Consider the following 24,513-nt stretch of genomic DNA (forward strand, 5'->3'; position numbering starts at 1 on the left):
TGAGAGTGACTGTCGGAAACAGGGGTACCCCAGACAATGGGGAGAGTAAAGCAGAGAAGGAGGAAAAGCCAATATGAGGGTGGGTTTTGCAGGTCAACGCTTTGGGCAACAGGGCTTTGATTTGGACAAAACCCTCTGAGCAGCATAGTAAGCATTTTCCAGGATTGTCTGCTCAAAAGACTGGAGGTGGAAAAATTAATATATACATCAGATATTGTCCACCACTTGTCCAGGGTTGCTGTATTAGTTTGCCTGGATTTTCATAAAAAATCTCAGACTGGGAGGCTTAAACAACAGAAATTTATTTTCTCAGAGTGTTGGAGCCTGGAAGTCTAAGATCAAGGTGTTGGCAGGTCTGGTTTCTCTCGAGTTCTCTCTCCTTGGCTGGCACAAGGCCATCTTCTGGCTGTGTCCTCACCTGGCCTTTTTTCTGTGCACAGGTATTCCTGGTGTCTCTTCCTCTTTTTATATGGACATTAGTCCTACTGGATTAGGGTCCCACCCTTATGACCTCATTTAATCTTCATTATTTCCTTAAAGGCCCTAACTCAAATACAATCACATTGGGATTAGGTCTTAAAACTATGAATTTTGCAGAGATGAGGGTGTGTGTGTGTGTGTGTGTGTGTGTGTTACAATTCAGTCCATAACAGTTGCCCTTGGAGGAGTTAACTGGACCATCAGGGTAGAGAGAAAATTCATTAGTGTAAAGTTACTGGAAATTCAGAGTTGGACGAATTCAGAGGTGAGAAGGAAGGAATATGAATTGGGATTTCAGATGTTTCTGCTTTCACTTTTTCCGTTCTCAATTCAAAACTAGACCTTATCTTTCCATCTAAAACCAACCAGGTTAATAATTTTCAATAGGTTAGAAACACAGCCAACCTTTACTGAGGCTGGTTTTTTTTTTTTTTCCTTTTTCTTCTTCAAGTGGAGGTACAGGCAATTGAACCAAGTACCTCAAGCATGCTAAGCACATGTTCTACCAACTGAGCAATATCCCTACCCCCAGGCTATGTTTTCTAAAGACAACACGCTGGTCTTTCTTTCCTGGGACAGGCTAGGTTGGGTGCTCACCAGACCTAGACAAGGATTTTAATGCAAATGGTTTAGCTTGGAGGGGATTCCAAAAGGCACTCCTAAGGAAAGAGATAAAGAAAGGAAAGAAGTGAATGAAGGGTGTATTAGTGAGCAGATTATCACTGAAGGCAATAGGCCCTCAATGCACTAGAACAGGCCTCAGAGTTGTCTTACTAAAGGGCAGGAATCTGGAGTATTTACCCTCCAGCCCACATCCATCATTGGCTGGTGGCAGCTCCCTGGGGATCCTCACTCTCCTGGCATTTTTTGCTTGTTTCCTGTAAGAGAAAGCTCTCAGGCACAAATTCCCTGAGGATGGCCTTGTGCATCTAATGACGAGGTAAATGTCAGGGGGATACATGAGGGACACTGATAGCTACAACAGTGGGGTGAGGTGGGGAAAGGAGAGTAACAGCATGTAGTTTGAAAGAGGGATGAACTAAGTAATTAATACTATGAGCAGAACTGGCCCATAGGAAGTTTTATTTTTTTAAAAAAAAATCAATAAATATGTTGTGATATTAACAGTACCTATTTGAATCTGCCTGATTGTAGTTACTCTAAAAATAACACACAATTCAAATTTTATATTAATTCTCATGGTTCTTCTTTGTCAAGTTTAAATTAATGTAGTTTTAATATATATATTTTTTCCTTTCCATGACGTTTTCATTTCGCAGGCACAAGGTAATGTCGTATGCCAGGGTCTAGAAACTTTAATGTCTACAGGACCTGGTGGGTAACATCAATGGATGAAGTGAACTGGGAGCAATAAAACAGATCACTGAAGAGAGGGTGGTGGACACTATGACAAATGTACAATGCTCTGTCTAGAGGGGGCAGCAGCTACGAGCCTCAGAATAGGAAGGTTGCTACAGACTTTCAGGAAAGCTGAAAAGCCTGCGTATGTGAAACTGCCTGGTTACCAGCATGGTAGTTAAAATCACAGCCTCTGGAGCCAGGTTTCCTGAATTTGAATCACAGCTCCACCAATTATTAACTGTGTAACCATGGGCAAGTTACTTACCTATTCTATGACGGTTGTACCTGTATCACAGGATTGTTGGGGGATTAAATGAATCATGTGCTTAGAACCATACTTAGCATTAAGTATTCAAAAATTGTAGGCTACTGTCATTATCAGCTGTTAATTAAAATTTTAATTAAACTTTTAATTTTGAGATAATTAGAGATTCAAATGCAGTTGTAAGAAAAAAATACAGAGATCTCATATTTCCTAGTTTCCCCCAATGGTAACATCTAACAAACTATAGTACAATATCACAGCCAGGCTCTTGATACTGAAGCAGTTAAGACGTGCAACATTTCCACCTCCATAAGGATCCCTCATGTTCCCCTTTTATAGCTATACCCTCTTTGTTCTGCCCCACTTCCTTATTCATACCTAGTAACCATGAGGTGGTTCTCCATTTCTATAATTTTGTTTCAAGAATGTTGTATAAATAGAGTCATGTAGTACGTAACCATTTTTATTGGCTTTTTTTTTCCCACTCAGTGTAATTCTCTGGAGATTTGCCCAGCTGTTGAGTGTATCAGTAGTTTTATTTTATTTTTTATTGCTGAGTAGTATTCTTTGGTATGATACGCTACAGTTTAACTACTCACACATTGAAGGACAATGGGTTTTTCCAGGTTTTGAATATTATGAAGAAAGCTCCTCTGAACTTTGGGTACAGGTTTTTGTGTGAACTTGTTTTCATTTCTCTGGGACAAATGCCTAAGTGCAATTTCTGGGTCATATGATAGTTAGGGATTTAATTTTTTAAGAAACTGCCAAACCATTTTCCTGAGCAGCTGTACTATTTTATGTTTCCACCAGCAATGTAAGAGTGATCAAATTTCTCCACACCTTCACCTGCATTTGATGCTGTCACTGTCTTCTTTTAGTCATTCTCATGGTTGCATAGTGATACCTCACTGTGACTCAAACTGCATTTATTAAATATTAATCATCTTGAAGACCTTTTCACATGCTTATTTTCTATTTGTACATACTCTGGCAAAATGTCTCTTCATGTCTTTTGCTCATTTTCTAATTGGATTGTTTGTTTACTGTTGGTTGTGAGAACTCTTTATACAGTCTAAATGCTGGTCTCTGTCAGATATGCAGCTTGCAAATATTTATTTCCAGGCTGTAGCTTGTCTTTTCATCCTCGTAACAGGGTCTTTCAAAACTTTTTTCTATATATTTTCTATATATGTAAATATTTTATATATATATAAATATGTAAAATATGTATTTACAGAAGATAAAATTCCTCATTGTAAAGTATATACTTCAGTGTTTTTTTTTATTATATTCACTATGTTGTACAACCATCACTACTACCTAATTCTACAATATTTCCATCTCTTCCAAAAGAAATCCCATACATATTAGCAGTTTGTTCTAAATTTCCTCCCCATTGCCAGTTCTTGGCAACCAGTAATTTACTTTCCGTTTCCATGGATTTTTCTATGCTGGACATTTCATATAAATGAAATGAATACAGCATGTGGCCTCTTGTGTCTGGCTTCTTTCACTCAGTGTAATGTTTTCAAGGTTTACCTGTGTTGTAGCACATATCAGTAATTCATTCCCTTAATGATATAATAATATTCCATTGTATGGATGTAACACATTTTGTTTCTCCATTCACCAGCTGTTGGACATCTGGGTGGTTTCCACTTTATAGCTGGTTGAATAAAGGTGCTATGAACGTTTGTGGACGAGTATTTGCTTGAGTATTTGTTCTTAGTTCTTTTGGGTACATACCCAGAAGTGGAATTGCTGGATCGTATGGTAATTCTATGCTTAACTTTTTGAGGAACTGTAAAATATTTCCCACAGTGCAAAAATCCTTGGTTTTTGTTTTTCAGATATTGAACCAATGCATTCCTGTAATAAATCTTACTTGGTCATAGTGTATAATTCTTTTTCTATATTACTGAATTCTATTTGCTAATATTTTGTTAAGAACTTTGTGTCTAGGGATATTAGTCTGTAGTTTGTTTTTCTCGTACTTTTCCTGGCTTTAACATAGGGTAATACTAGCTTCATAAAATGAATTGGAAAGTGTCCTTTCTTCTTTTATTTTCTATAGGAGATTGTGAAGAATTAAGATTCATTCTTTAAACATTTGTTAGAATTCTCCAGTGAAACTATCTGGGTCTGAAGATTTCTATTTGGAGACTTTAAAAAAAAATTACATTTTCAGTTCCTTAATACTAATAAGGCTTTTTTCATTTATTTATTTCATATTGGATGAATTGTGATAATTAGTACTTTTTAAGGAATTGGTCTGTTTCATCTAAATTGTCAAATTTATGTGTTCAGAGTTGTTTGCAGTATTCCTTTATTACCTTTTTGATGTCTAAATGGTCTTTAATGATATTCCCCTGTTTATTCCTGACACTGATAACTTGGGTCTTTTTTTTTTTATCTTTGATAATCTTGCTAAATGTTTGACAATGTTATTAATCTTTCAAAGAACCAGCTCTTCTATTGATTTTCTGTATTGTTTTTCTGTTTTGAATTACATTGATTTCTGCTTTTATCTTTATTTCTTTCCATCTATTTGGATTTATTTTACTCTATGTTCTGAGCAGTGGGAGATTAGATTTTTGATTTGAGACTTCCTCTTTTCTAATACATGCATTTACCATCATAAAGTTTTCTCTCAACACTATTTGGCTGTGTGTACAAATTTTGATATGCTGTTCCTTTAAAAAATTCCATTCAGAATTTTTTTTGTGTTCTCTTATGACTTCCCCTTTGATCTACGGTTTATTTACAAGTAAGTGGTTTATTTTCCAAATATTTGGGAGTTTTGCTGAAAATCTTCCTGTTACTGATTTTTGGTTTGATTTCATAGTGCTCTGAAAACACACTCTATGATTTCAATTATTTTAAATTTGTTATGGTTTGTTTTAGGGCCCAGGATATGATTATCTTGGTATATGTTCCATGAACACTTGAGGGATATTTTTAGAATTCTATTTCAGTTTAAAGACAGTGTTTTTGTGTGTATCTCTTTGCATAGCTTTTTTAGTGGTTGCTCTAGGTTTTATATCACATAAATATAACTGGTGTCATTTTACCAGTTTGAGGAAAGCACAGAAACTTTAGTTCCCTTTACATATTTTTACTCCCCCCCCCTTATAATTGTTCTAAATATTTTCTTTGCATACTTTTAGAACTACTTGGACAATGTTACAATTTTTGCATCAACTCTCCATTATAATTTGAAAAAGCATTAGGAGAAGGAAAGTAATGGATTTATCAATATTTCCTTGCTTACTGTGTACCTTCTTCTTTCTTGATATACCACGATTTCTTCTTTTACTGATTCTTTTCTGTTTAGAGTTCTTCCTCTAGCCATTCTTTTAGAGTGGAATGGCTGATGACAAATTATCTTAGTTTTCCTTTATCTGAGAATATCTTGATTTCCCTTCATTTTTTGAAGGATATTTTTGCTGGGTATAGGATTGTGAGCTGGCTGACAGTCATTTTATTTCAGCACTCAAAAACTGTCATGCCACTTCCTTGTGGATGGTTTCTGATAATAAACCCACTGTTATTTGAATAGGTAAGGAGTCATGGTTTTCTCATATTTTTAAAAGATTTTTTCTTTGTCTCTAGTTTTAAGAAGTTTGACTATGATGTGTCTTAGTGTGGGTTTCTTTGCCTTTACCCTCTATGAAGTTTGCTTAAGTTTTTGATGTGCAGGTTCATAGATTTTGCCAATGGAGCATGTTTTGCTATTATTTCTTGGAGTACTTTTTTGGCTCAGCCCTCTTTCTCCTCTCCTGAGGCTGATGACACAAATGGTAGATTTTTTGTTATAGTCCCACAGGACTGCTCATAGTGTTTTGTTTTACTTTTGTTTTTGTGGTTCAGACTGAGTAACTTCTATTGCTGTCAAGTTCACAAATTTTTTTCCTCTGTCCTATCCAGTCTGCTTGACGCCTATCCATGGAGTTTTAAAGTTTTAGTTATTGCATTTTCAGTTCTAAAATATTTCCATTTGGTTCATTTTTCTATCTTCTATTTCTTTGGAGACTTTTGCTTTTTAATTTGTTTCAAGCATGTTTGTAATTGCTCACTGACTCAGTTTTGTGATGGCTGCTTTAACATCTTTCTCACATAATTCTAACATCTCTGACATCTTGGTGTTGGCATCTATTAATTACCTTTTCTCATTCAGTTTGAGATCTTCTTGTTTCTTGGCGAGAAACTCTTTCTTAGAGAGTTATTTTCCATTGAAACCAGGACATTTGGGGTATCATGTTATGAAATCCTGCCCTTTATTTAAGCCTTCTGTTTTTAACTGGCTTCTTTGGCAAGGGGAGCAGAGCCACCGTCTTCAACATTTATTATAAGAATTGTGGGTTAGAAATTCAGGTTTCCCAAGCCCCCACTGATAATCAAGAGGACGTGGTCTCATTACTGCTGGGTGAGGTTGGGAGTTCTAGCTCCCCACCAGGCCTCCAATGATACCTCACTGGCTAGGAGGGATAAAAATATCTTGTTACTGTTCCCCATGTGGCTTCCAGTGACATCATGGACTAAAGATGTGTGTGGCCTCAATAACTAGTTTTGTAGTCCTGTTTGAACTTATTTTGCAAACTTATTTTGGTTTTAAATATGCATAAGATGATATAAACATAAATAATGCCTAACATGTGACTTATGATGGAAATCTCTTGTTTAGAAAGGTTTATACTTTACTCATACTTGAAAAACACTGACATAGGTAACTACATGGCCTGATACCCACATCATGAGTCCCTGGAGATACTCATATTTCCCTCCAGGGTCCCACCTACATGAAAAGGTAGAAGGAGTTGGGCCCCTGCCACTATGGAACATCGTGCCCATCAGACAGTGACTTCTTACACATAAGACAAAATAAACTCTTGTTAAGGGTTCTGTTAGTTTCCTATCACTGCTGAAACACGTTAACACAAACTTATAGACTCACAACAACACAAATGTCTTCTTTTATAGTTTTGGAGGCCAAGAAGTCCAAAATCAGTTTCAGTGGGCTAGAATCCAGGTGTCAGCAGGGCTAGTTCATTTTGGAGACCCTAGGGGAGAAACTGTTTCCTTACCTTTGCTATCTTCTAGAAGCTGCCTGTATTCCCTGGCTTGTGATCCCTTCTTTCATCTACAAAGCCAGTAGTGTAGCATCTTCAAGTCCCTCTCTTGCTCTCTGTCATCTGCTTCTCTCATCACATCTCTTCTTCTGACTCTGATCCTTTTGCCTCCCTAGTGAGACTCTCATGATTATACTGGGCTCACCTGGATAGTCCAGGATCCTCTCCTCATCTCAAGATTCTTCACTTAATCACATCTACAAAGTCCTATCTGCCATGTAAATTAACATATTTAAGAGTTCCAGGGATTTAAGATGTGAACATCTTTAAGGGGCCTTTATTCAGCCTATCACGAGGGCATATCATTATTTGTAGCTAAATTCATTTTTAAATGACTGACCTTCCCACCAGAACATAAGTCCCACCATTAGAGGGAGACTTACTGGGACTGTTTTTGTTGCTGTTGTTGGGGGAGGGGGAGGTAATTAGGCTTATTTATTTATTTAATGGAGGTACTGGGGGCTGAAACCAGGACCTCGTGCATGGTAAGTGTGCGCTCTACCTCTGAGCTGTACCCTCCCCCTTGTTGGGATTGTTTACCAATATTTTCTCAGCTTCCTGCTAATGCAGTGATAATCATGTTTTCACAATTGCCACTGTTGACAAGGAGGCAGCTTCATAAAGTTCTGGGCTAGAGTATTTGGTAGAAGAAATAGCCCCAAGTAAAAGCCATCAGGCCAGAATACCCTTTCAGTCATACTAGTAATACTGAATATAACATTCTATGTGACATAGCTCATTTAATTTCAACCTTCATAAACCATAAATTTGTTGATATATTGAACCCATTTGAAACAGTATTTGGATCCTAATCCAAAACATAAATTGGTCAAACCCAGATGGTTTCTTTTCTTCACTCAATATGCTCCTCATCTTACTTTTTTATCTGTCTCTTCTTCTGAGCATAATCAGATTTTATCTCTGTGCCTTTTTTTTAAACTGTAATTTAACACATTTTTACTTAGTCTTAAGTTAATATTAAAACATTATACAAGGAAGTTTTTTTTTTTTAAACCATGATCCATGATTCAAACTTTATTTTCTCTGGCAGCTTTGCATGGTTAAGATTGCAAACTTTGGAGTCACACGGTTTTATATTCACATCCTGGCTGTGAGATGCTGGGCAAATTACTTAGACCTCTGCCTCAGTTCCCTCATCTGTAACATGAAAATAAGAACTGCATGCAGTTTTCTGTCAAAGCTATTGTACCTTATGCAGTTGTTGTGAGAATTAGATGAATTAATCTAATGCACTTAAAACAGTCTGGCACATAAGAACCCCCTCAATAACTGTTCATAATTCTTATTTTCAACCCATCAATTTTATTCCCACATCATTTTTATTTAGTTGTAATCATAAGATATTAAAGCACTGTGCTCTACTTTTTTCATTTAATATTCATAAATATTCTTCCACATTTCTATTTTTTTAACACAGATACTATTTTTAATGACAATCTGTGATTCCATACCACTGATATATTCTGCTTAAACATTTCCTTATTATTGGACATTTGATTTATTATTATGAGTGATGATCTATACACATACTTTGTATACGATGCTCTTTCTTTTGAATGATTTATTTAACAACTGTTCCCAGGAGTACAATTTCTGATTTTGTGTCCAACATTTAAAACTCTTTCCTTCTTTCTATTTAGCTCCAAAGAAGCAATTACTATCAGTACATGATAGAAAGAGAGGCAGACATATCATACCACCACAACAATCTTCATAGAGGAATAGGCTTTCTCTACAAGACTGATAAAGTCTGCTTTATTAGCATCATTGTTGCAATCATTCATTCATTGAACATTTATTATTTACTTAGAATGGGCCAGGTCCCTGGGTAGGAATAGTGTTACAAAAGGAAGCCAGAGATATACAAACAAGAATGGGAGATGCTCCAAATACAAACCACCACTTTACTTACAAACTTTTCACGTTGTGTGTGTCTTCTTTTGCACAACGTGGAATCTATTTGCAAGTTACAAAGAGACATTTTCTTTTCTCAAGGAACTAAAATTATGTCAGCCTGACACTGCTCACCTAAACATACATATCTTATACAGGCTGTGTGGATATCTAGCAAGAAGGGAGTTCCTGTCTCTAAGAAGTCATAAATGCCCTTTTTTCTGTACATCAGTTTTAGTAAAATGAAGGGAGTAATACCATTCTTTAAATCTTCTTCTTGGAGAAAGAGGGAGAAATCTTTCCAGGCCCACCACCAGATTTGTTCTTTTGAAGAGGCCCAACATTGAAGTTTGAGTTACATAAGCCTAAATTGTGTATTCTGTTTTCCATTAAAGCTATTGTAGATTTCACATAAGAAATAATACAGATTAAACTTTTTTTTAGCCTGCCACATCCTGAGTTCAGTTTTACACCTTTCATCAGTGTAGCTGAAGCTCTCTGACAGTCTCCTTTTCTTTCTGACATTCTCTCTCTTTCTAACAACACTCTGTTGAAAACTAATGTTAGTTCTCTCCAAATGCTTTGGGGATGATATACAGGTGTTAACCACCTATTAATACTGCTTGATAGGTAGTGTAAAAAATGCTTTCTTCAGGAAACAGGATAACGCTGTGGAAACTACCTCAATTATCACTGATAAAGAGTTACGTTGACCTAGATGTTTCGCTGACAGATCAGTACTCTCTCGTTTTCTTGAGAACTGAGTGACCATGTAAGACATTCTCTTCCCTTAATTTTAAACTTTATTATGGGGTTATATGAGGATCTGGATTTGCTTCCCTTTCAATTAACCTTCATAAACTTTGAGAGCCTCATTCCCATTAAGTCGGAAATATGCGCCACCAAGAGTCATCTAGCAAGCCTAGGCAAAGTGTGCTGGAAATCGGTTCTTTTACTCACCACAATATCAGTTAGCCCCTTAAGACAGTGACTTTTACCTTTCTTGGGTCAATCAATTTGATGAAAGTTCTATGGTCTCTCACTTACACATATCATATGTGAGCATTTTTCTTCGGAGAAAACCAGCTTTATTACCATAATTATATAACTATAATTTTTTCTCTCTCTCTCCACACCCACACACAATTTTTTGCACCCTTTCAAAAGGTTCCTGACCTCTGCTCCCTCAAAAGACGCCTACACTGGAGGAAATTATATTAACTAGTCAACTGGAGGCAGAAGAGACTGGGGTTGGGAGGAGACCGGATCACAAAAGAGAAATTTTACTAGATTCATCCTGAGACAGGTCATTATACTCAAGGCCCTCACCTGAGGGAGAGGATGTGGCATTAGAAAGGTTGGTCCCTCCCCCTCTCCCTTTCGCTAACGAACTGTGTGACTTTAAGCAAATCATTAATCGGTAGATTTCTTTTCCCCTCTAAAGTGGAATCTTATCAGACTTCTCAGGGTTATTGTATGATCGAAAGAGAGATAACATAGGAAGGCATGTTTTCAGGTCTCCAACAAGCATGAGGTATGATGATGATTAGTGCACTTGCCATTCCCTTAGCTTCATCTTCAGGCTGCCTGTCCTGCCAGCTCCCAGCTCCACTGTCACCTCCTCCGAGAAGCCTCCGTGACACCTAGATCTGTTGCCGGCTGCCCCCGCCCCCCGAATTCCAACCTCCTACGTTTAGTCAGGACACTTCTCACCTGTGCATTGGCTTCTTTTTTTCACTTGCATATTGATGACTTACTGTCCTCCTCACACTAGACTAAAAGCTCCTTGAGGGCAGAGCCCTCATCTTGCATTCCCCACCCAGGCCTTTAACAGGGCATGGGAGGTGGTGGACACTCAAAACTTTGGTGAGTCAGAAGAGCAGTGGTTTAAAGCACAGATTTAGGAGGAGGACTACGGGGATCTGAATCCTAGCTTTTCAATTTACTAGTCAGGTGACAACAGGCTGGTTATTTAACTTCTCTATGCCTCACGTTCACCCTCTGTAAAATGGAGATTTCTGGTAACAAACTCTACAAAAATGTTAATACATATAAAGTACCTAGAACAGCGCCTGGGACAAAGTCAGTCTTACCTAAGGGCAGTTTTCTACTCTTCAATGGGTAAATAAAGTGTCACTACAGTAATAGTGAGGACACGTGACCCTGTAAGTGTATAAGATATGCTCTGTTGCTTTCGGTTCGACAGTAAAAACACATATTCTTTTGGTAAAACTCGTTGCTACGCTCGGCCGCGCCGCATCACCCACCTGGCTCGCCGCCACTCAGCGGAAGGGGAGGTGCGATCCCTAATTCCGACAGAGTCCCCAGTCACCCACAGGTGGCACTACCCGGGGTTCTCTCGGGCCGGGGGTGTCCGCGTCCTCGCGGGGCGGCTCTCCGGGGAAAGAGCCAAGGAGAACACCAAGGACGCTCCTGCGACGTCCTGGAAACTCCGGCTGAGTCGCCGGAGCCGCGACGCGCGTCCGACCCACTCCCGCCTCCCGTCTCAGAACCGCCGCGGCGCCGTGGAAACCAGCTGCTGCCGGTCTTGGTGAGCGGGGGCGGAGCGATCGGGGCCGGGGCGGGGCCGGGAGTGCGGGGGCGGGGCCGGCGGCGCCAGGCTCGAGGCTCGGGACTCGGCGGCGCCTGAAGTCTTCACCGTCTCCACGGGTCCGCGCAGCCGGTGCGCTCCAGCCAGGTAAGGGCGCCGCGGGCCGGCCGGGGTAGCTCCGGGACGGCTCCGGGACTGCGCCACTCCGGGCGGGAAAGGGTCAAGGACCGGGATGCGCGCGGCGAGAGGAGGCTTCCACAAGCCCAAAGACTGACCCTCGTGGAACAAGGAAGGGTTTTCTTCCCTCTGCGCCGCCAGGAGCGCGAGCGCGCCACGCCAGGTGAGGACCCCTGTCTCCTGCGGTTCAGGAAGGGACAGGTGCGCGTCCCGGCGTAGCCGCGCCTTCCGGCGGCCGCCGCCTCTCCGCCTCCTGGGCTCCGGCGCTGGCCTCTTCCGAGGAGCACCCGCCCCTTTTCCCCTTGGGCCCAGGCCGCCCGGCAGCAAGTTCAGCACTGGGTTCACTTCCAGCCGCGTCGCGGGGCTGATTCCCCTTGTCTGGGCGCCAACGCAGTGTTGATTGAAAGTTGGCAGAATCCACAGAGACTTTTCACAGTTGGACATGTCCAAGTGCCTCACCCCACCAGCCTCACATTTTTTATCTGGGAAGTTGTGTTTGAGTCTTGAAAACAGGGGTTCGGTGAATACATATACTGGAAAAAGCTAAGGCCTTGACTCGGGAGTGTGCGCTTTCCCGCGGATCCTGAATTTTCCTTTTGATTTGATTTGTTTAGTTTTCATGGAAGAATAACACGTTGCTGTGTATCAGGTTCGTAAACAGTCTGATCTATTGCCATTCTTTGGAAATTGGAATATTTGATTAGAAAGGTAGATCTGAATGTTACTTTGGAACAAAAGGATGGCTCGTGGCTAAGTGGGTTTGAAACATATCCAAAATAGTTAACTGTTTTGAGCATATACCCTGTGTTTTTCCAGTGAGTGCCCATTTTTCCTCTTAGGAAATTTCTGAGAATCTACTCTCTTCTAGATAATTCTCCACTGAAGATCTGTAGAGGGAAAGTTAACCCCAACAAACCAGTGGGTTTACCAAATAAGTTTAGGATTCAGCAGGTTAGTTTGTGATGCTGGTAGCTCAGTTGGCAAGAATCACATGTAGTATGGAGTGTCATGATTTATAAGGAAAAAAAGTGTGTGTAATTTTCTCATTTTATATTTGAAAATATTTTTTTAGTTTAGGTACGTTTTCATAGTTTAGGAAAGACCTGTACTTTCCTAACAATCCAATTAGTCTGATCATTGTATTCTCTTGCCAGCTCAGGATGCTGACGGCCTTGTGTTTATGGTTTACGCTAATGATTTTGATGCTTCCCACCAGGGTGTGTACATTTTGGTTTGTAGAACCGTACAGGGCAAGTGTTGGAAACATGCGAATTGGTGCAGTGCTCTAGTTGGCAATACCTTTGCCCCACATAGGTCCTTGAACTAGAATTTTCACGTCTTCCCAAATAGGAAATAAATAGAATATTAATATATGTTCTAGCACTGTCAACCTGTTTACCTACTTATTCTGTATCAAGATAGTCATCATGTTTTCTTAGCAGCTAGATACTTAAGGGCAGGGGCTATGTCTTACTAAATCATAGTAGAGCTCAGAGAATGGTGACCTTTGCTTCCCAAGCTGACCTTGACAGGGTGGCTGATGGGGTTTTAGGCAGTGTCTGGCCATTTTTTGCTTGGAGGAGAATTGCTGGTCTTCCTTTCTGTATACAGAGTGCTGGGAGCCTGGGCCTTGGGCATCCAAGCACACCTCTGCCTACAGGTTCCTCCAGGTTGACTCGGTTGGTGCCACCCTTCCCCACCCCAGCTTTTCCGGATCCTGGTCTTCCACCCTACTCCACCCGTCCTGGGTTCCCACCCTAGGGAGAATCTTGGTCTACATAGCTGGCAGGGCTGTTGACCCTCAACCTGGTGCATGATGCTCAGTAAATACCTGTTGATGGTGCTGTCACTTGTTTCAGAGCCTTTGCTGTGCTCTCTTTTTATTAGTCTACACAGACAAAGTGGAGTAATTGAAGTTGAACCCAGATAAACTGCTTTGGGGGCCAGCTGCCTTGTTGGATTGGGGTCATAAATTGGGCATTGGAGTCTGTTAAAAAGGAGTGAAATTGGTCCAGGGTCACTGGCAGTTCTAAAATTACCCTGTCCCATGTGATTATGCCAGGAGAATAGCTTTGTTGGAAAGGACCCCAGAGGAGAGAGGCTTAGGAGTTGCTTCCACCTCCGAACTTGCCTCCACCTGGGCTTGCTTTTTCGTCTCAGCCCTAGCTCAACCAGTCCTGCCTTGCATTGGATTATACCTATTAACTTTCCCACTGCATTGTACTGTGCAGAGCTCAGGTGACCACTGTTCCTGGGGTCTGGATATAGAAAATGACATTTCCTTTTGTTTAGGGGAAACAAGGGTGGAATTTTCCCAAATTGTTATTGGGAAAACAAAGCAAAACCAAACAAAAAAGAGGGTTGTAGAAGCCAATTTTTGTTTTGTTTTTTTTTCAGTTTTAAACTTTTAATACAAGTTACATTTCTTCCTCTCCAGAAACAAGCACTTGTGATTCTTTGAGCTGATTATTTTGGTATTTATTGCCTGTGATTGATACTTCTTGCATTTTTCAGTCTGAAGCATTATCTGTCGACTTCCCGCTATGGAAAATGATGACCTGGCTCTTTTTCCCTCTAACTAATCCCCAACATAACCACAACTTCCCTATTTTCCCATCTGTGCAATAGCTAAACAGTAATTTTGGTTAATAATTGCTTTGTTGCTCACTTGCTTAGTTTTTAATATACTCATCATTAATTCAACCCAAAACTCTTGGCCAGTTTTCTACTTCTTCCGTCAGATGCATTAGGTATTCAGTCAATTTCATTTTCTCGAAGAAGCTTCCCTGAGTCTCCTGGGTTGCTCTAGCCTGGACTGATTGCCATATCTGCATGGGGCACAGATGTCACCCTGAGGACCTCCTGTTGTCATCCCTCTGGGGATCCCCATCATTTCTCTCCTGCACTGGATCTCCTGTTACCTCTAGCACATGTCTTTATCTTGTAGACTCCCTCGTTTTGATTTATCACATCCTCAAGGAGCTTTCAGGTAATTAATGCACAGGATGTCTTTTTTTTTCTGTTCATTGTGTCTATTCATATTTTGTTTATTCATTTTACAAAAAGTGCTTGAAAATACCTGTTTTCCATGGACAATTAATAGTTTGTCTGAGTATAGACTTCTAGGATGGAACCCTTGAAGCATTGTTCCACCATTTTCTAGCTTGTGGTTTGCTGTTGAGAAATTCAGAATTGTTCTGATTCCTTAATTTTTGCCTGTAACCTGTCTACATATTACAAACCTGCTGTGTTCTTTCTGGAGGTTTATAGAATTTTCTCTTGCCCTCCATGATCCTGGAATTTTCATGATGTTGTGCTGTGGTCTGGGTCTGGTTTCATCCATTGTGCTGCGTTCTTTATCTGGAAATCTCTCTCTCTCAATTTTGGAAATTTTCTTGAGTTATCTCATTGATAACTTCTTCCTCTCTACTTTCTGTCATGTCTCTTTCAGAAACTGTTACTGTTATTGTTCAGATACTAGATATTTTGGGCTGGATATTAGGTATTTTCTTACATTTCTTTGCTAATATCTATCTTTTATTTCTTGGTTCTACTTTTGGGGGGATTTTTTCAATATTATCGTCTACTCCTTCTACTAAGGTTTTCACGAGTCTAATCATATTTTAAATATTTAAAATTAAAAGTCCTTTTTGTTCTCAGAATATGTATACCTACGTATTTGTGGCAAAATCTCTCTTTAGCCCTGGCTTGAGTAGTATATGGCTTACTGGTCAATTCCCTTTGTCTAGAGGGACTCATTCTGTCACCTTTGCCTCTGAATGTTTTACCTTTCAGTGAAGCTCAGTTTCTCTAAGTCTAATGTTTTCATCTGAAAGGTGGACCTGGTGTCATTGACAGCCATGTGTCCTCAATGGAAGTTATCATTATTTCCTTCTGGAGGCCAGTTTGAAACACAGTTGCCTTACCAGCAGAACATCCTCTTTTCCCATTTCAAAGCTCATGCCTTTCTTGGAATGTGCACCAAGTTCCTGTTTCTGGCTGGGCTGAGCAGAGATGACTGAACTACCCTGCTCCTCGTGGATGATCACAACTTTCCCAACCCTGTTTAACCGGTTAAGAGTCATTCCTCAGGCTCCCTTAATGCAGTGAGATCTTCCAGCCTTCTCTCTCGGTAGCTTGGCATCGATGTGACTTATGCTTATACACAGAGGAATGATGACAAGAGTCAGCTTCCACTGAAGTAGGAAGAGTATTGTTCCCAAACCATCTTATCTGTGCAGGAGAAGCAGAGCTCTATACTCCCACAGTGGCGGCTGTGCATTGGAAATACAGAAAACACCAGTGCTGGCAATTGCTACAGTGGAGCAGGTACAGTGGTGACTTGCTTTCTGAAGGATGGCAATGAAGAATAAGATGGTTAGAAAACACTTACTCAGCAGGAACCCACTTGGTACCATTATGATCGAAAGCTCTGCCAGTGGGAATACCTGCAATGCTCATTCCTCTCTGTGCTTCCACCGGCGTCCTTTCCTTTTCTAAACAGAACCTTTGGAGCCATTGCAACCTCTTTTCCCCTCTTTCCCTTTTTCTGAAACAGTATAGTTTTTCTCTAATGTTCTATGTGATTAACAGAAGTTCTTTCTGTCTTCTCAGCTGCATTGTGAGCTCTCCTAGGGAAAAGCACATGTCTGGTAAATACCAGATAATTGTGAACACATGGCAGTTTAAAAAAATGTATATATTTGGTCATAATTATCCAAGTTGTATCTGGTCATCTAAATACATCAAATTCTTGATTAGACTTTCACTTCTCTTTGGCTATATAGACTGAAGCCATAGTGTATTCAGTTTAAGTTTTCCCAAGTGTATTGTTATTCATATTATTTGGAAATAATCCTCACTAAAAACATTCTGGAAAGGACATTATTTATTATTATTATTTTACACTTGTGTATTTCTTCTTACCGTAGTGTTGTGACTGTCTTATTTTTTACGGCTAAGAAGAGTGGGTTTTGGAGGAGGGAGGGAAGTGTGTGCTGATTAGGTTGTCTAGTCTGGTAAGTTTTATTTATTATTATTATTTTGTTTTGAGTTATAGTCAGTTTTCAATGTTGTGTCAATTTCTGGTGTATAGCACAAATTTTCAGTCATACATAAATATACATATATTAATTTTCATATTCTTTAGTCTGGTGTTTTATATAAATTTCTAAAGGAGGCAGATCTCTTTGGATTTCAGCAATATATATTTTTTCCTTTTGTAACTACATGCCATTGATTGATTGATTGATTGTCATTGGAAACTACTTTATCTATTCCCTTTATTTTTTTTCTGTAAAGCTGAAATTTTATTTTAAAATAAAAAATTACAAAAAATCATCAGATCACTTATTAAGTATGTCTCTTTTTCTTTGGTTCTTAAGGTCATCTTTGGAAGCACGTAGTCTTTTTTTTTATTGCGGTATAGTCAGTTTACATGTGTCAATTTCTGGTGTACAACATAATGTTTTAGTTATGCATATACATACACATTTGTTTTCATATTCTTTTTCATTATACGTTACTACAAGATGTTGAATATAGTTCCCTGTGCTATACAGAAGAAACTTGTTTATTATTTTTAAAGAATAAGAGGTTTGGAAATGCTTAGCTGTAGAGTATCAAAGTGAAAGACTTTTAATGGTCATATACTATATGAAATACTTATAATGTAGAGCTGCCTGTCAAATATCCTACTCCTTTGGTCTTTAATTTTTGTGAAGTTCTAATTTTTGTGAAGTTCTAGCCTGATTTAGTGTAGGAAAGACTTTTCGTGTCTTCTCTTTATCCTGAGTAGAGTTCCAGCACTGTCTTTCTGTTAGCTATTTCCTTAGACACTGTCATGCTCTCATGTATTCCCCCAGTGTTAGGTTTCAACCACAGCTTGTAGGATCTCACATGACTACCCCCAAAATTAAATTGTGGCTTTTTCCCCCCCTACAAAGTAGTGATTTCAATGTTTATTTTTCTGCAAATGTAATTTAAGCATTCAGTAAAGTTAGTTTTTACCATTGGGGTTATTTTTGTTTCATAGAAGGCCCTTGGCTTTCTTTTTTATTTTCCTCCTTTGAGGGATAAAAATGCTTGATTCTTTAACCATGTAAAGAAAGAGAAATACAATTTAACTGAGTAATGGATGCTGTTAGATATGTAAATTTAGGTATGAATGCTTAAAATTTTTTTTTTAAGAAATGTCAACTTATTTACCACATATTTCAACCAGTTATAGAAGCATTGCATCAAAGAATTCTTAGGTTCTGGAATCACAGCTGGAGGTTTTTGGGCTCAGAGCTGGTGACGTATCCCTTTCCCTCCCCCAGACGAAGGATAGATCTCCCCATGCCACTGAGATTCCCCATCTCGCACTGTGCTCTCTGAACTCTCCCTGCCATCATTTTAAAAAAAAAAAGCCATTTTATAGAGTTTTATATATTCATTGTTAAAAAACGTAAGCAATACTGAAGCTTACACAAAAGAGATTAAAAATGACTGTAAAACTATTCCAGGGAGAATCTTGGTGAACTCCTTCTCGGTCATCTTTATCATCATTTGACTTTTCAGAAATCTTTAGCAACTTTCTAGCAAGTAATTAGCCTAAGGAGCATTAGGTGCAACCATTTCTGTAACTCCAAATACTGTGATCTTTACGTATATGTATGTGTGTGTGTGGGAGGGGGTGTGTATGCAGCTACTTTATGAGGTTATAATTAGTTCAGGCATAGTGTTCTTTGGGTAACATTATTTCAAATAGACATTTTCTTCTGGGAATGATTATCATTTAATAGCTAGGTGACAGTCTGTCATGTTAACATACAATGATATTTTGACCCACTCTCCAACTGTTGGACATGTGGTTTTTTTGTTTTGTTTTGTTTTGTTTTGAAGTAAGTAGTGTTGCTATACATTTTTCTCTTTGGGGGATTGTTTCCTTGGAAAATAGTTTTCAAAATACCACTCTTGAATTAAAGGGTTTCTAGTTTCTGTTAATCATTTTCAGAGGGACACAAAATAATAATCTGAAAAAGCTCACTGGCTAGCTGAAGTTATATAAAGTTTCCATACCTCTTTTTGGACCTTTTGGATTCACAGTATCTCCTTTGTGTGAAGGTTTATTTTGAGTTATCGAGGCTGTGTATCCAGCTGTAGATCAGATAATAAAGCCAGGGTAACCTGACAGGTTCATTTGTGAGGCTGTGTCTGGTTGGTAAATGTCTGTAGCCTCATTTTATTTTGTGGGATGTCTGGTTGGAAAAGTTTCCAGGGATCAGTAGCAAAAAATGGAGAGGTTTTTATGGTATCTGTGAAACTACATTTGCCCTTCGTACCTAGTCTAGGTTTCATGAACCTTTCTGTAAGCAGGGAAAGGCATTATGTGTTCAGCAGAAAATTCCAACCCTCCCATCTGTTTCCCCATTCCTGGACTGCATGAGGAAGTAGGAGGGGCAAGGCAACCAGTAACAGGAGAGAATTCTGCATTAATGTGGTTTCTTGATAAAGAACTAGAACGGAGTAAATTCTTATTCAGAGTTTTCCCCTGACATCTTTCTGTCTAAAGTTTAAAGCCTGGGCTCAATTTTGAAGTCAGCTCTTAATTGGTATTATGCCATGCCTTGGGTTTTCCATCTATTAAACAAAGCGTAATGACACCTAATTAACAGTCCACTTCAGAGAGGTTCATGGCCTAATGAGCTTTTTGAGGCTGTTTCATACACCCTCATGAGTGATGAGATGGCTTGTTCTCTTTAGTGGAGGGTATCTATATTATGCCTATTTTATAGATGAGTAAAGTGAGCCTCGTAGAGGATAATGGCTTGCTGAGAATCAGATGGTAGATTTAGTGTAGTGTCTGGAAATTTTCTTGGAATCACAAGTGGAATCTAAAATAAATTCTGCATGAGTGTATGTGTTGAGAAAGTGGATTTTACAGTTTTTAGGCAAATATGATCCTTTGGGAGGATAGGCTCCTCCCTTGTAAGGAGGAATCATGTTTGACGAATTCACTAGAGTTCTTCAAGGGCATTAAATAATTATGGAAGCTAGGGATAAACTGTGATTTTCAAAGTGATCTTGAAAAGACCACACAAAGGCTATTAAATAAATTGAGTCAGTGGGAGGCTGGGAGAAATGTCTTTAAAAGTCAGGAATAGGAAGAGGGTTGGAAGACAGAGCAAAAGTTAAGCATAGATGGACATTTCTCAGGATACAAATGTGAGTAAACTAGTTTAAGTATTATCGTTTTTAAAATAAACCATGGAGAAGAGGGAGTACACAGTGTAAACTCCAAGTTTATAGTCAACATGAACCTTTTGGGACACTAAAAAGCCAAATTGCTGGTCTCAAGTTTACAAAGGACTTTGAGCTTTTCCTAGGCTGTTTCATACACACTCATGAGTATTACACAAAATGGCAGGGAAGTGGTAAAGAATGCATTTAGGTAGAATGAATCCATCTGTACTATGCAGATGGGTGTTCTAGTTCTTACTCAAGAAAGAGATTCAGATATTACTAGACTCTTAACTGAAGACATTGACTAAGTGTAGGATTTGGAACAAAAAAGCTAACTAAATCTTAGCTGTTGTTACACATAATTTAGAAACACCATCTGACCCCATTTCATGATGCTTCAGCACCTAAGATAGTTTCATCAGTGTACCTTAAAAACACAGTGGACTTAAGACAAAGCAAATATGTAAATTGGCACCTTCTTAATTCCCAAATAATGCCCCAGTCACCCCTAGTCATTGATTGAGCACATAAGTTGTGCCAGGCTCTGTGCTTAAGCTCTTTATATTGGATTATCTCATTTAATCATCCCGGCAACTCCCTTCATCAGCAGTTTACAGATGAAGAGCTTGAAACTCAGGGAGATTCAGGGAGATTTGCTTAAGTGGTGGAGCCAGAGTTCAGAGCAGTGCAGTCTGACTCCAGAGTGTACCCTGAGGACTCTACTGAGCTGCACACACTGAGCTCTCTCCCTGTTATTTTCCCTTCTGGTAAACAGAGTGGACAACCTAGAAGAAAACATAAAGATCTGCTTCAAACAAACCTAAAAGCAACCAGTTCCTCTGGGTATCGTTCCAGGCCCCTTAGCACTATAGATCCTAAGATGTCTTCATAGCAGCACTGTTGAAGAGAAATTAAGTGAGTCCTTAATGTAATTTTAAAGTTTCTAGTAGCCCCATTAAAAAACCCAAAACACAATAGGTGAAGTTAAACTTAATTGTGTATTTTGTGTAACCCAATGTATAGAAAATACTATAATTTCACCATGTAATCATATAAAAATTATTAATAAAATACCAGAAAAAACTCAGGAGCTTGATATGAGCAATACAGTACAATGCAATACAATTCAGTATCTTACAAGGTGCAGGGGAAAAAGTAAAATGTACTCCAACCAAAAAAGTTAATGGAAACACTATGTTGTTTCAGTTTAAAATTTTAAATTAAAATGAATTAAAATGAAATACAATTGAAAAATTAGTTCCTAAGTTGTACTGGCCACATATCAAGTGTCTAATAGCTATTTGTGGGGAGTGGCTACTATATTGAGTGGAGCAGCACTATAGCAAAAGTTCTTCTCTGTCTCCAAAGGCCTGGGGACTCCCAGGTACTCCATCCCCACCCTATCCCTCGACCCCTCTCAGTCCCCATGTCATCTTCCCTGCCTATGCCCAGGGCTGCCACATATAGTTGTGCAGGTTATACACTGCATAACTCTGGGATGTCATTCACATTGTCGATCTGGTAGATTTGTTTACTGTGACACATGGAAGTAAAATTTCTAAAGGAAGAAACGCTTTTTCGTAATTCACACGAAGGCATTTTTGCGGGGGTGATTGAAGTCCTTTTTATACTTTCTTAGCATTCCAGCAGATGGGCCCAGGTTTGGTTCTCCAGTACGCTCAGTGCGTTCCCAGTGCCCACAGCCTGTGGCTGAAAGCAAGGAAGCAGCTTCAGTCAGCCTCCCCCTCCCCCAAATAATGTCACAAAGCCACAGTCACCTTGGAGCCATGCATCTCATTCATAATTGTATCCCCAGTGCCTGGCACGTGATAGATGCTTAACACATTTATTGATTTGAATTGTCATCTCAGAGTTCGCTCAGGGCCCCTGTGCTGTATCCTGAGTTGCCCTGATGAATCTTGACCCAGCGCTGATTTATCCAAGTGCTGACCTGGCTGTCTCTTTCACCGAGTTACAGCTCAACTTTCATGTGGTGCCCTTGTTCCAGATGATAATTGTCATAATTGTTATTGTTACTAATAACAGCATTGATCACTTTCTGGCAAGCATTGTGCTTAGCAGTTTATGTGCTTTATTTCATTTAATCTTTCCAAACACCTCTAGATGATAGGTACTATTATCCTATTTTATAAGGAGGAAACTGAGGCACTGAGAAATTAAGTAATTTACCTGAGGTCACACAGCTAGTAAGTGTCAAAGCTGAAATTTGAAACCAGTTCTGTTTGACCAGCTCAAAGCCCTTCTATGGTTTAAGTAAGGAGACTGGCCTTTTTTGGTCTCTGGGGCCAGGCTGACCAGTGACCACACTGTCTAGAGTGGACTTATTATTTGTTTGCCCAGACTTCCTTCCTCTGGGGGACCTCTCTGTCCACAAGTCATGTGGTTTGGGTGGGGCTGACACCAACCCCAGCAGTGGTCATGTGACTCAGCTTTGGCCAGTCTGAGACGTGCCTCCTCCACCTGACCAAGTGATTGGTTCAGAGGTTAGCACATGACCCAGGCTCCCTCAATCAGGCTCCTTTCCTGCTCCAGTTTAGGAAAGGAGGCATTCTTTTCCTTTGGGATTTTTTTCTTTTTGCTGCTGGAGTGACGTAACCTGGAGCTCCTGGTGGCCGTCTTTCCACTAAATGGAGGAAGCTGTTTGAAGTAGGAGAGAATGTACGAGGCCAGCATGCAGTGAGAAGTAGCGCTGAGCGGTGGTGAGAGCACAGACAGCATCATTTGAACCCCAGGATTCAGATGTGCCTGAAGCATCCCGGCACTTCTGGTTATGTGAGCTAATACACGCCTTTGCTTGTTGTCGTGTGCTTAAATCTAGTTATTTGCCATTGAAGACCTTGCGTAATATATAGACTTTGCAGAGGTTTTTGTCTTGGATTCCCCCTCGCCATTCTCTGTCTACCTTTTGGATGAGCTCACTACTTCTCGGGCCTTGGTGCCTACTGCTGTCTGCCCTGAGCCTGAAAGGCTTTGATCCCTGTAGACTCTGTGCGTGTTCAGCTTGCTTCTTCCCTTTCAGGTCTGAGCTCTGCCCTAGTGCAAGGAGATACCACACCCAGCTCCTTTTCAGTATGCCCCCAACTCATTGCCCTCATGGCTCAGCCCACACACAGGGATAAAGATTGCTCCATGAGTGAAACATTAGAGAAATCTGTTCTTTGTAGACATTAGAAGAATTACTCATCAACCTCCTTTTAAACATTGATCAAAGACTTGAATGCTTAACTCATCTGGCCTCTGACACTATCTGGGATCTTCGCCAGTTCAGGCCAGAGCTGTGCCTCGTATCCCCAGTTCCCTTGGCTCCAAGCCTTTCTTATCAGCTGTCTTCTTATGCACTCTCAACTCCCCTGTGATTCTGAGCTTGCATCCTTCTACTGGCTTCCTTCCCAAATCTTTCCAGCGGCCCGCTGAGGGCATTGTTCCATTGTGAATCATCATTCCCACACCCCGGCCGCCTCCCAGAGTCAGAGCACTCCCTTATCTGCAGCTCTCTCTGCTGCTGCCTTCTCCTGGCTTCCTCAGGCTACTTTCAGGTCATGCCAGAACCCGTTCTCCTTTAGAGCTCAAGCCATTCGTGCAAATAGCCTCCTGGTTTCTCCTTTTATCACCAACCTCTTGGTCATTCTCCCTGGGAGACTCACCTGGTTCATGGTCTTCTCTCCCAACTCTGCCGTCTCCGCATTCATATATACAACTAACTTCACATGTCTGCGGTAAGTTGTGCATGTGCCTCGAGGTAGTTAAGGGGAGTAGCTAATTGTGGCTGGAGTGGGAAATAAGGGAGACTGCTTAAAAGTGATGACCTGTGATCAGGACTTTAAAAAATGAATGGGATTTAAACAAGGAAGGGCTCTTCTTGGCAGAGAGAGCAACCCCAACAAAGGCATGGGGATTTGAAAATGTTTACTTGCTTGAGCTCTTAGAAATCAATAATAAGATGGGAAGAGGGAACCCAGATTAGATTTGACATGATTATATTTACTTAAGATTAAGGAATAACCCTAAGAAGGGTCCAATGTGGAGAATAAAAGAGAAGAACCAGCCTTTATTATAAAAGGGAGAAGGATTTTGAAATGTTTTTAGGCATAGGATGATACTGTAAACTTCAAGACTGAAACCTTGTTGGATTGATTATAAAGGAAGAGGAATAATTAAAGTGGTTTAAGAAAGTTCATAATATGACTAAGGATATAGAAAGAAGGGATAGTGGAAGAAAAGGTGGGAGGATTTGCAGAGCAGACTGGGATATGGGGGAGCAGGGCAGAGAAACCAGGCAGGACGTCTGCTGCTTAGGAGGTGGGAGAGACTGAGGCCCTGCCTGGCGACGGGCGGTTTGAAGGTGTAGGATGCTGGGAGAAAACAGCCGCATACTAGATATGGAT

The 24,513-nt window shown here is 40.0% G+C and overlaps 1 protein-coding gene and 1 long non-coding RNA gene across 4 annotated transcripts in view; one reads left to right on the top strand and one right to left on the bottom strand.

Annotated features, from left to right (window-relative positions):
• LOC135321497 (uncharacterized) overlaps positions 1-11,522 on the bottom strand; it is a 49,682-nt gene extending 38,160 nt beyond the window's left edge. Inside the window, exon 1 of the long non-coding RNA XR_010381301.1 lies at positions 11,421-11,522. This is a non-coding gene — a long non-coding RNA (uncharacterized LOC135321497). The remainder of the gene's footprint in view (positions 1-11,420) is intronic.
• Positions 11,523-11,573: 51 nt separating this feature from the next.
• The window catches only part of TEC (tec protein tyrosine kinase), a 115,013-nt gene continuing 102,073 nt past the window's right edge, over positions 11,574-24,513 (top strand). Inside the window, exon 1 of one of the 3 annotated variants that reach the window (XM_031434995.2) lies at positions 11,574-11,704. The gene's annotated coding sequence lies outside the window, so the exon portion shown is untranslated. Of the gene's footprint in view, positions 11,705-11,769; positions 11,852-11,914; positions 12,045-24,513 lie in introns of those variants that run through there. The other 2 variants (XM_010992858.3, XM_031434986.2) reach the window with 2 other exon arrangements.

The sequence above is a fragment of the Camelus dromedarius genome, chromosome 1, assembly GCF_036321535.1.
Source record: "Camelus dromedarius isolate mCamDro1 chromosome 1, mCamDro1.pat, whole genome shotgun sequence".
Taxonomy (NCBI): Eukaryota; Metazoa; Chordata; class Mammalia; order Artiodactyla; family Camelidae; genus Camelus; species Camelus dromedarius.